This window comes from Eschrichtius robustus, chromosome 10 (assembly GCF_028021215.1).
Source record: "Eschrichtius robustus isolate mEscRob2 chromosome 10, mEscRob2.pri, whole genome shotgun sequence".
Lineage (NCBI taxonomy): Eukaryota > Metazoa > Chordata > Mammalia > Artiodactyla > Eschrichtiidae > Eschrichtius > Eschrichtius robustus.
In genome coordinates this window covers 93,140,736-93,153,716 of record NC_090833.1, presented here as the reverse complement: position 1 = coordinate 93,153,716, position 12,981 = coordinate 93,140,736, and positions in this window count along the sequence as shown.

Sequence of the window (12,981 nt, the reverse complement as noted above, 5' to 3'; positions counted from 1 at the left end):
CTGAATGTGACTGGAAAGAAAACACGACCACACTGACAGGTCTCACTTTAAATGAGAGGCCACTCTAGCTATCCTGTCCTACCTAAGGTGTAGGGGTAGTGGGGGAGACTGAGAAGCACATGTGAAGTTCATAGTCCAGAGGCACAGGTTCACTGAAAGACTGAGACCTAATCATAACACTATAGAATGGTTCCCCTCCCCCAGTACCTTACCACCGCATTCCTAAATGCTTATTTACAGCAGTTCCTTTTACTCAGTACATCATAACTGGCTATCAAAAATTTATAAGGCATACTAAAAGGTAAAAACACAGTTTGAAGAGATAGAGAAAGCATCTGTACAAGACTCAGATCTGGCAGGGATGTAGGAATTACGAGACTAAATATTTAAAACAACTATGACTAATATGCTACAGGCTCTAATGGAAAAAATAGAGAGCATGCAAGAATAGGCAGGGCTTCCCTGGTGGCACAGTGGTTAAGAATCCACCTGCCAATGCAGGGGACATGGGTTTGAGCCCTGGTCAGGGAAGATCCCACATGCTGCGGAGCAACTAAGCCTGTGCACCACAACTACTGAGCCTGTGCTGTAGAGCCCAGCCCAAGAGCCACAGCTATTGAAGCCCTCATGACACAACTACTGAAGCCCGAGTGCCTAGAACCCATGCTCTGCAGCAAGAGAGCCACTGCAGTGAGAAGTCCGCGCACCACAATGAAGAGTAGCTCCCGCTTGCCACAACTAGAGAAAGCCTGCACACAGCAATGAAGACCCAACGCAGCCAAAAATTAATTAATTAATTAATTAATTAATTAAAAAACTTATTAAAAAAAGAATAGATAGGCAGAGTTATGGAAATTCTAAGAAAGAACCAAAAAGAAACGCTAGAGATAAAAACACTAACAGAAATGAAGAATGCCTTTGATGGGTTCACTAGTGGACTAGGCATGTTGTGTGGAAAGAATTTCTGAACTTAAGGATATCAATAGAAACAAAAGAAAACAAAGACTGGAAAAAAAAAAACCCCAATATTCAAGTACTGTGAGACATAACAAAAGCAGTAACATACATGTATTGGGAATACCAGAAGGAGAAGAAAGAGAAAAAGGAATAAAAGCAATATGTGAAGCAATAATAATGACTGAGAATTTCTCCCAAATTAATACCAAATACCAAACCACAGATCCAGGAAATTCAGAGAACACCAAGGAGGATGAATGCCCCAAACGCTAAGCCTAGGCATATCATTTTCAAACTACAGAAAAGCAAAGATAACCTCCCCCCAGAATCCTGAAAAAAAAGCCAGAAAAATACCCACCTTACCTGTAGAGAAGCAAAGATAAGAATTACATTCAAATTCTCAGAAACTATGCAAGAAAGAAGAGAGTGGAGTGAAATATTTGAAGTATTGAGAGGAAAAAAACAACCAACCTAGAATTCTGTGAAACCAAGCTATGAAATTATCCTTCAAATGTGTAGGAGAAATAAAGACTAACAGACAAAACAAAAATCGAGGAAATTTGTTACCCGTAGATCTGCCTCAAAGAAATGTTGACGGAAGTTCTTTACAGAGAAAGAAAATGATATAGATTAGCAACTCCAGATCTATGTAAAGAAAGGAAGAGCATCAGAGAAGGAATAAGTGAAGGTAAAATAGAAACTTTTATTTTTCTTAATTGATCTAATGTAACAGTTTGTTCAAAATAATGATGGTGATACTGTATTTGACTGTGTATGCTTGCGTGTGTGTGTGTATGCTTATGTATAAGTGAAACAAATGACAGTATATTAGGGTTCTCCAGAGAAACAGAACCAACAAGATCTATCTCTATAGCTACATCTATATCTATCTATCTATCTACCTATCTATCTATTGAGAGAGATTGATTTACTATAAGGAATTGACTCACGTGATAATGGAGGCTGAGAAGTCTAAGATCTACAGTTTACAAGTTGGAGACCCAGGAGAGCCAAAATAGTTCCAGTCCAAGTCTAAGGGCCTGAAAACCAGAACTGATGATATAAGTTCTAGTCCAAGTTCAAGTCTGAAGCCAAAAGACCAAAATCCCAGCTCGAAGTGAGTCAGACAGAATTATTTCTTACACAGCCTTTTATTCTATTGAGGATTTCAATGGATTGGACAGGCCCACACACATTTGGGAGATCAGTTTGCTTTACTCAGTCTACTTATTCAAATGTTAAATTCATCTAGAAACACCCACACAGGCACACCCAGACATACCGTTCAATGAAATATCTGGGCACCCTGTGGCCCAGTCAAGTTGACACATAAAATTAATTAACCATTATGTATACAATTAATGATCATTAGTTTTATAATATTTGCTATTAAAATGACAGGTAGTTTTTCAGAATAATGTTTTATAAGCAACTGAAACAATTCAGTCTTAAAAAGCCTGTCCGAATGTGTGGAACAAAAATATAACTAAATTATATTAACAGTAGGAAAAATCTTATCTTCTTCCCCTGGAGAGTCAGGAACATCAAGGAGCTGAAATTGTGAAAATTCTGAGGTTTTGTACTCTCTGAGCATGGGTTTCTCCAAGAGCAGATCCTGAGCCAAGGGTTTAAGTTTGCAAGTAGTTTATTTGGCAAGTGGAGAAAACATTAGTAAAGGAGTAAGAAAATGGGACAAGAAGGTATCTCCTAAAGTGTGCATTATCAAGCAAGTTACCACTGTGGGTAATGGGAGTGTAATTCCATTGGGGAATTCTAGAGACAGTGTAGAACACACACCTCAGCATTTTCCCCCTGAGGGGTGAGGGAGCTGGGGTGTCTTCACACAATGCTGCCAGTAATTGGTTGAAGGCTACTGACAGAGGTGTTCATTGCTGGCACTTCCACTGCTGCACACTCAGGCTCTAGTGTAGGGGAACCAAAGTAGAGAGACACAGCTGTTGGCGATTGGCTGTGGGCATTGTGCCCTGGAGTGTTAGGGAATGTGCATGAGGAGACAAGAGTGTCTGCTACACAAGCCCAGTTCAGTAGCACTTTGATGATTAGAACTGACTTTCCTTTTGATCTTACATTTTCTTTCTTTCTAAGCAGCGTTTTATATCTTCCATTAGGACAAGAGTTTAAAGTTTGGAGATAACCCTCTTCTTTGATCAATATATGAGTTTATTTTAGTGACTCTATATTACCTTATGTGGAAGTGGTCAAAAATCTAAATTTGAGGCTGAGTAATATGAAGCTGTGCCAGGCCCTGAAATGTAGATGATTAATGTAATAGTGCCTTCAGGATCTCCCTATCTTCTGAAAGCATGGACAGGGAAAATAATGGTGACAATTGGATGCAGAATTACTATGACAGAATAAAGCTAGGAATCATTCTAGCACTGAGCCCAGAGGTTAACAAACCTCTAGGGTGTGTAATATTATAATCCCAATTTCACAAACGAGGAAATGGCCTCAGAGAGGTAACAAAACTTTCCAAAATGAACCGTCTAGCAAGTGGCTAAAGAAGGGTGTGTAGCAGGACTAGCTAAATTTCAACACCACATATTAAGGTCTATTCGAGCACACCTATGAGAGGAAAAGTGGCTTTTAAAAAAAAATTGTGTTTTCTTTCAGTAACTTCTTTTTACATTTTCACAGAGTAATAATTTTCTATTCTATTTCTTTTTCACTTATAATATACTCATTTTCCCAAATATAAATTCTTCAGAGAACATTTTTTAAATGTCCAGATATTATTTTTTATTGAGATATAATTGACACATATTCAGGTGTATAACATAATGATTTGATATATGTATATATTGCAAAATGATCACCATTATAAGTCTAGCTAACATGCATCACCACACATAGTTACAATTTTTTTCCTTATGATGAGAACTTTAAAGGTGTACTCTTTTAGCAACTTTCAAATATACAATACAGTATTGTTAACTATAGTCACCATGCTATACATTACATCCCCAGGACATTTGTAACTGGAAGTTTGGACTTTTTGATCACCTTCACCCATTTCACCCACCCCTTGCCCCTTGCCTCAGCAACCTCCAACCTCTGTTCTCTGTATCTGTGTGTTTGGTTTGTGTGTGTATGTGTGTGTGTGTGTGTGTGTGTGTGTGTTTCAGATTCCACATATGAGTGAGATCATATAGTATTTGACTTTCTCTCTCTGACTTATTGCACTTAGCACAATACCCTCAAGGTCATCCATGTTGTCACAAACAGGAGTATTTCCTTCTTTTTTAATGACTGAATAATATTCCATTGTATATATATATATACCACATCTTCTTTATCCATTCATCTGTTGATGGACACTTAGGTTGTTCCCATGTCTTGGTTATTGTAGATAATGCTGAAGTGAACATGGGGTTGCAGATATCCTTGAGATAGTGATTTTGTTTTCTTCAGGTAAATACCCAGAAGTGGCATTGCTGAATCATATGGTAGTTCTATTTTAAATTTTTTGAGGAACCTCCATATTATTTTCCATAGTTGCTGTACCAAGTTACATTCTGACCAACAGTACACAAGGGTTTCCTTTTCTCTACATCCTCACCAACATTTGTTTTTTTTTTTTAAATTGGAATATAGTTGCTTTACACTGTTGTGCAGTTTCTCCTGTATAGCAAAGTGAATCAGCCATACATATACATATATCCCGTCTTTTTTGAACATTTGTTATTTCTTGTTTTTTTTTTTATATAATAGCCATTCAAACAGGTGTGAGGTGATATCTCATTGTGGTTTTGATTTGCATTTCCCTGATGGTTAATGATGTTGAGCACCTTTTCATATACCAGTTGGCCATCTGTATGTCTTCTTTGGAAAAATATCTGTTCAGATCCTCTGCCCATTTTTAATTGGGTTGTTGGGGGAAGGGGTTGTTTGTTTTTTGTTTTGCTGTTGTATGATTCTTTATGTATTTTGAATATTAACCCATTATCAGATATATGATTTGCAAATATTTTCTCCCATTCTGTAGATTGCCTTTTTATTTTGTTGATTATTTCCTTTGCTGTATAGAATCTTTTTAGTTTGATGTAGACCCAGTTGCTTATTTTCACTTTTGTTGCCTTTGCTTTCAGTGTCAAATCCAAAAACTCATTGCCAAGACTGATGTCAAGGAGCTTATGCTTTCTTCTAGGAGCTCTATGGTTTCAAGGCTTATGTTCAAATCGTTCATCTATTTTGACTTGATTTTTGTGTGTAGTGTAAGATGGGGATCCACTTTCATCTTTTGCATGTGACTGTCCAGTTTTCCCAGCATCATTTATTGAAGAGACAGTCCTTTCCCTATTGCATATTCTTGACTCCTTTGTCCATATATTAATTAATTAACCCAAAATTAAATTAATTATATGTGTGGGTTTATTCTCCTATTTTGTTCCATTTTGGCTCTCTATTTTGTTCCATTCATCTGTATGTCTGTTTTTATGCCAATACCGTATTATTTTGGTTACTTATAATTTTATAAGATAGTTCAAAAGTAGAAAGCATGGTGTCTCCAGCTTTGTTCTTCTTTCTTAAGATTACCTTGCCTGTTCAGGATCTTCTGTGGTTCCATACAAATTTTAGGATTGTTTTATTTCTGTGAAAAATGTCAATGGAATTTTGATAGGGATCGCATTGAATCTGTAGACTATTTTGGGTAATACAGACATTTTAAACAATATTAATTCTTCTGATCCATGAAATAGAATGTCTTTCATTTATTTGTATCTTCTTCAATTTATTTCATAAATGTGTTATAGTTTTCAGTGTGGAGGTCTTTCACCTCCTTGGTTAAACTTATTCCTAGCTATTTTATTCTTTTTGATGCAGAGAACATTACTTTTAATAGTCATATAACATTACACCTTGCAGAGCACATTATTTTTAACCATTCCTTTACTGTTCGAATTTTAGATTGTGTTCCATTTTTCACTTCACTGAACATCCTTGTGAAAATATTTTTTTCTGCATTTATGATCATTTCCTTAAAAGACATTCCTATATGTGAATATGTTCCAACATACACAAATATATTTTCCTTATCTATTTCCAATCTGATACCGAAAATCATCTACCTTTTCACTTCCACCAGCAAAAAACAAGAGTACTCAGCTGGCACCATGCCCACTAGCACAAAGCATTATTTCTTTTGAACAGTCCTTGCTAATTTGATAAATAAAAATGGGTAGTCCAAAATTGTTGTTTTAAGATATGTGTTTTAGATGTCTAAAGAGGCTTATGCTTAGTAAATATTTGTTGAGGACTTGTCCTTCCTGTCTTTCCAGCCCACATTTATTCATCTCCTGTTCTCCCTCTTCCATTCAAGTGTGGGATGAACCTTCCTGAAGCACCACCTGTACCTGCTTGACCTTGGCTGGCCAAATAAAAATGAGAGAAAGGCATCAGGTCCAGGCTCTTCTCTGAAGAAGCTTACAGTCCAAAAGAGACAATCCAGGAAAAAGGGCACAGGGACCTCAGGGAAGCTTCAGCCAAGGGCCTGCCTAAGCCACATTTTTCAGATAGCTAGTTAATCAGTCAGAGTTGGAGGAGCATTACAGAAGGAAGGAACAGTGTGGAAAAAGTTCCAAGTGGGAAAGGGCCTTTGGAGTGTAGCTGAAACTCAAGAAATGAGTTAACAGCAGGAGTTGAGGCTAAAGAGGTTGGCTGGGGCCTTGAATGCTACGTGAGAACGATGCTTGTCATTGATGAGCCCCTGAGCTCAGAGCTGTTCTCAGGAGATTCTGTATTCTATACTGATATGGAATAGATCCACTATCCTTTTTCTACTTTTTCCAGAGATGCTAGGACACTCAGAGCAAAGTAGTGTTGTATGCTCATAGTGACTTCCCTCAACCTAGTTTTCTGACTCACCAATTGCTCCCTCATCTCCTCACACTTTGCATTTTCTTCCTCTGTCCCCATTTCTCTGTACCCAATTCTGTCAGAACCTTCCTTGAGTCAACTCTGAAAGCTGTGGAAAGTAAAGAAAGAGCACATTTGTGACTTTTCTCAAAGCAGGAAGTTTCTATAGAGACAGACATTGTATCACTTTCATTATAAAGTTGAGGAACCTGGAAATCAGTGGTCTGAGGTGACACAACCTACTATGGCCAAGTTAAATTCACCTTAGGTCTGTATAACTCTTCATCTAACACCTTTCACCTTTCATCATTGTAAATGACTGTCCCCAGAAGACAGAGGGTTGTGGTTATGGGTAGTACTGAAGAGGAGGAGGGCCTCTGCATGGAACTGTAAAGAGGAAGATTCTGGCTCCACTGAGGAATGTCTTCTCAAATCAGAGTGGTCCTCAGGGCTACTATCTGTCTCGCAAGAGAACCTTCTGGTGCAGGAGGAATCCAAACAAAAGCTGGACCACCACTTACCTTGGCTGTAGTAGAAAAATCTCAATTCTCCTGGAGCCTCTTAAGTTTCTGGCTAGTGTACTAGTAGAATACTTTCCTCATTTTGTTGCGTCAGGCTAGCTGCAATGTTGGCTTTCTCGATTGTTTGACACTAAGATCACTATTGTTTTCACCATCAACTCTGTATACTAGTTTTTCCAAGATCAAATCAAATTATCTCCCTTGGCAGGGAGGCTGCTGGTCCACAAGGTCCTGCCCTGACCTGATAGAACCACTGTGTCACAAAGCTGAGGGTGAATGGGAATATTCCCTGGATAAAATGCTGCAGATACCCACTTTTCTTACTAAGTTTTAGTAGTTTTTCTTGAATAAAAGGCTTTCAATTTGTTGTATGTAATTTCCAGGGTCCTAAAATGGTTATTTTGGACTAATTTTTCCAGTTTTATCATTGCTTTTTGGGGAGAGAATTTACTGAGCTCCTTAGCCATTAAAAATTCCCACCTGAAGTCCACCATTTCTGATCACCATGTATTTGTTTACCTTTCTGCTCCCACTTACAGAGGGCGCTCAACACCTTCCCAAGAGAGATTCCAAATTCTTCCTAGTCACTGCTTCAAGCTCAAAACCCAGAATTTCTGGGTGATGGCTACTAGTCTCTATATCAGGTCCAGATGTGACTTCTCATTATCAGGAGGTCTATGAACTAAAAAAAGAAATTGTCTCCTCCCCAAATTCCACCTTTAATCGTTTTAAAAGGAGAAGATAACCTTAATAAACACTCCAATTCAGAAAAGAGGATAATGGGGGTATCCAGAAATTGCTGATATTCTAAAATCCAGTTTGGCATAAGGTTTAACCCTCCTATCCTTAATTGGATTCTGACTGTATTCCCTGGGAACATATCCCCTGTTCATTGTTTTCCTTTATTTTCTTTTAGCATTTCTTAAGGAAAAAAAATATTCCTTTAGATATTGCAGAAGAAGAACAATCTCAAAAAGAACTTAGTCTCTCACCCTAGGAAAAGAAGAGGAAATTAAACACAAAGCAAGCAGAAGGAAAGAAATAATAAAATTAGAAAAGAAATTAATAAAATAGAAAAATAATACAGATGTAACCAAAGTTGTTTTTTTTTTTGAAAAGATCCAAAAATAGGCAAACTTTTAGCTAGATTGAGTAAGAAAAAAATTAACAAAATACAGAGATTAGCTCAAGATGGCAGAGTAGAAGGACGTGCACTCACCCCTTCTTGCGAGAGCACAGGAATCACAACTAACTGCTGAGCAACCATCCATCAATGGAAAAATGCTGGAACCTATCAGAAAAGATACCCTACATCTAAAGACAAAGAAGAGGCCACAGTGCGATAGTAGGAGGGGGACAGTCAAATAGAATCAAATCCCATACCAGCTGGGGGGGGACCCTCAAACAAAAACAATTATACCACAGAAGTTCTTCCACTGGAGTAAAGGTTCTAAGCCCCATGTTGGGCTTCCCAGCCTTGGGGTTCAGCAATGGGAGGAGGAATCCCCAGAGAGTCCAGCTTTGAAGGCCAGCAGGATTTGATTACAGGACTTCCACAGGACTGGGGGAAACAGAAATGCCACTCTTGGAGGGCATACACAAAGTCTTGTGTGCACCAGGACCCAGGGGAAGAAAGCAGTGACCCCGTAAAAGACTGGGCCAGACCTACCTGCTAGTATTGGAGGATCTCTTGCAGTGGTGGGGTGGGCCAGCTGTGACTCACTGCAGGGACAAAGACACTGGCAGCAGCAGTTCTGGGGAGCACTCATTGGCGTGAGCCCTCCCAGAGGCCACTATTAGCCCCACCAAACAGCCTGTAGGCTCCAGTGCTGGGTCACCTCAGGCCAACAAACCAACAGAGAGGGAACACAACTCCATCCATTAGCAGACAAGCAGATTAAAGTTTTATTGAGCACGGCACTGCCCACCAGAGGAACAAGAACCAGCTCTACCCACCACCAGTACCTCACGTCAGGAAGCTTGCACAAGACTCTTAGATAACCTCACTCATCATGGGACAGACAACAGAAATAAGAAGAACTACAGTCCTGCAGCCTGCAGAATGAAAACCACAATCACGGAAAGTTAGATAAAATGAAACAGCAGAGGATTATGTCCCAGATGAAGGAACAAGATAACCCCCGCCCCCAAAACAACTAAGTGAAGTGGAGATAGACAACCTTCTGCAAAAAGAATTCAGAATAATGATAGTGAAGATAATCCAGGATCTCAGAGAAAGAATGAAGGCAAAGATCAGGAAGGTGCAAGTAATGTTCAACAAAGACCTAGAAGAACTAAAGAACAAACAAACAGAGATGAACAATAACTGAAATTAAAAATACACTAGAAGGAATCAATAGCAGAATAACTGAGGCAGAAGAATGGATAAGTGACCTGGAAGACAGAATGGTGGAAATCACTGCCATGGAATAGAATAAAGAAAAAAGAATGAGAAGAAATGAAGACAGCCTAAGAGACCTCTGGGACAACATTAAATGCACCAACATTCTTATTATAGGGGTCCCAGAAGGAGAAGAGAGAGAGAAGAAACCTGAGAAAATAGTTGAAGAGATAATAGCTGAAAACTTCCCTAACATGGGGAAGGAAATAGTCACCCAAGTCCTGCAAGCACAGAGAGTCCCAGGCAGGATAAACCCAAGAAGGAACATGCTGAGACACATAGTAATCAAATTGACAAAAATTAAAGACAAAGAAAAAATATTAAAAGCAACAAGGGAACTCCCATAAGGTTATCAGCTGATTTCTCAGCAAAAGCTCTGCAGGCCAGGAGTGGCATGATATATTTAAAGTGATGAAAGGGAAGAACCTACAACCAAGAATACTCTACCCAGCAAGGCTCTCATTCAGATGTAACAGAGAAATCAAAAGCTTTACAGACAAGCAAAACTTAAGAGAATTCAGCACCACCAGACCAGCTTTGCAACAAATGCTAAAGGAACCCCTCTAGGTGGGGAAGAGATCAGCAACTTAAAACAACTTTGTACATATGTAGACTGCTATATCAAAACCTCATGAGACATCCAAGATGGTGGAGGACATGGAGTTCATCTCTCTCCATGGATGCCTCAGGAATACATCTACAGATGCAACAGTTCTCACAGAACACTGGTTGAACATTAGCGGAAGACCTTGGACACTGGAGGGGACTAAATATCCCCACATAACTGGGTAGGAAGAAAGAAAGAAGGGAGAAGGAGGAGGAGAGGAAGGGGGATGGGACATGCACCCTGGGGCAGGTCAGCTGAAGCAGAGGAGAGACTCCCGCATCTGGGGAAGCCCCCTCTTCAATGGGGAAATCGGTTGGGACAGAAGGGAAGCATTTGAGGCTGTTGGAGGAGGGTGAAGCAGCTGATCTATGGCAGACAGGACAGAGTGAGAACTACACAGACGGTCCATGCTCCAGCACTACATGCCCCGGACTGGGACATGTGTTCACCGGTGTGCAAGGGGTCTGGGAGCTGGAGCGTGGGGATTGGAGAACAGGCCCAGGGCAAGGACTGCTGTTGGCTGTGGGGAGACTGAGGGGACCGGAGGGAGGAAATCTGCAGCAGGAGATGCCTACGGACGAAGACCAGACTGCCATGGAAGCAGGGCACTACTGATGAGTCACACACAGGGGGTGGAGCCAATATTGTAGCCTCTCTCTCCCCACACACTGGTGCCTGCTGATGGGCAATAGAAAAAGCCCTCTCAGGACTGGCCCTCGTGCACCTGCTGCCAGGCAATAGAAAAAGCCCTCCCAGGGCTGGCCCTTGCACGCCTGCCACTTGACTCCAGAAAAGGCATTCACTAGGGCCATATCTCTTGTGCCTGTGGTTGCCAGCTTCCCTGCACATCTGGTGTCGCCAGGCCTCCCTCGATTGAAGCAGTCATACCACCTCCACACCCTGCCCTCGCTGGGGCAGACCCAAGTGCTCCAGGGCAGCCTCAGGACCAGACTCCTGTGGGTGGCCCACACGCAGAGGTGGGGATAAAACCAAAGCTGAACCCCAGGAATGGGGCGAATAAGGAAGAAGATCGAAAATCTCTCCATCAGCTGCACAAGCTGCAGGATAAATCCCCATGATCAGCTAGGTAGACCCTGCATCTATGGAATATCTGAGTAGACAATGAGTGTTCCCACAAAAAACAGTCTGGCTTTGGCAGCTGTGGACTTTGGGGGCAAGTGCACGTGGGAGTTGGGCCATATCAGAGTCTTAGTGGTCCCCACAGTGCCCACAACAGGTCCAGAGACCAGCCCAGAGGCAGTGGAGGACCACTTGGGGCAGCGGAGGTGGGCTGCATCTCACAGTGGGTGAAAGGACACTAACGGTTGAGACCCCAGGGAAAACATTATTATTACTGGTACTTTCCTTTTTTTTTTTATTTATACTTTTGTTTTAACATCTTTATTGGAGTATAATGCTTTACAATGGTGTGTTAGTTTCTGCTGTACAACAAAGTGAATCAGCTGTATGTATACATATATCTCCATATCCCCTCCCTCTTGCGCCTCCCTCCCAACCTCCCTGTCCCACCCCTCTAGGTGGTGAAAACAACACCAAGCTGATCTCCCTGTGCTATGCAGCTGCTTCCCACTAGCTGTCTCTTTTACATTTTGTAGTGTAAATATGTCAGTGCTACTCTCTCACTTCGTCCCAGCTTACCCTTCCCCCTCCCCATGTCCTCAAGTTCATTCTCTATGTCTGCATCTTTATTCCTGTCCTGCCCCTAGGTTCATCAGAACCGTTTTTATTTTAGATTCCATACATATGTGTTAGTATACAGTATTTGTTTTTCTCTTTCTGACTTACATCACTCTGTATGACAGTCTCTAGATTCGTTCCTTTTTATGGCTGAGTAATATTCCATTGTATATATGTACATGTACTTTATCCATTCGTCTGTCAATGGGCATTTAGGTTGCTTCCATGACCTGGCTATTGTAAACAGTGCTGCAATGAACATTGGGGTGCATGTGTCTTTTTGAATTGTGGTTTTCTCTGGGTATATGCCCAGTAGTGGGATTGCTGGATCATATGGTAATGCTATTTTTAGTTTTTTAAGGAAACTCCATACTGTTCTCCATAGTGCCTGTATCACTTTACATCCCCACCAACAGTGCAAGAGGGTTCCCTTTTCTCCACACCCTCTCCAGCATTCATTGTTTGTAGATTTTCTGATGAAACCCATTCTAACTGGTGTGAGGTGATACCTCATTGTAGTTTTGATTTGCATTTCTCTAATAATTAGTGATGTTGAGCAGCTTTTCATGTGCTTCTTGGCCATCTGTATGTCTTCTTTGGAGAAGTGTCTATTTAGGTCTTCTGCCCGTTTTTGTATTGGGTTGTTTGTTTTTTTAATATTGAGCTGCATAAGCTGTTTATATATTTTGGGGATTAATCCTTTGTCTGTTGATTCGTTTGCAAATGTTTTCTCCCATTCTGAGGGTTGTCTTTTCGTCTTGTTTATGGTTTCCTTTGCTGTGCAAAAGCTTTAAAGTTTCATTAGGTCCCATTTGTTTATTTTTGTTTTTACTTCCATTACTCTAGGAGGTGGATCAAAAAAGATCTTGCTGTGATTGATGCCAAAGAGTGTTCTTCCTATGCTTTCCTCTAAGAGTTCT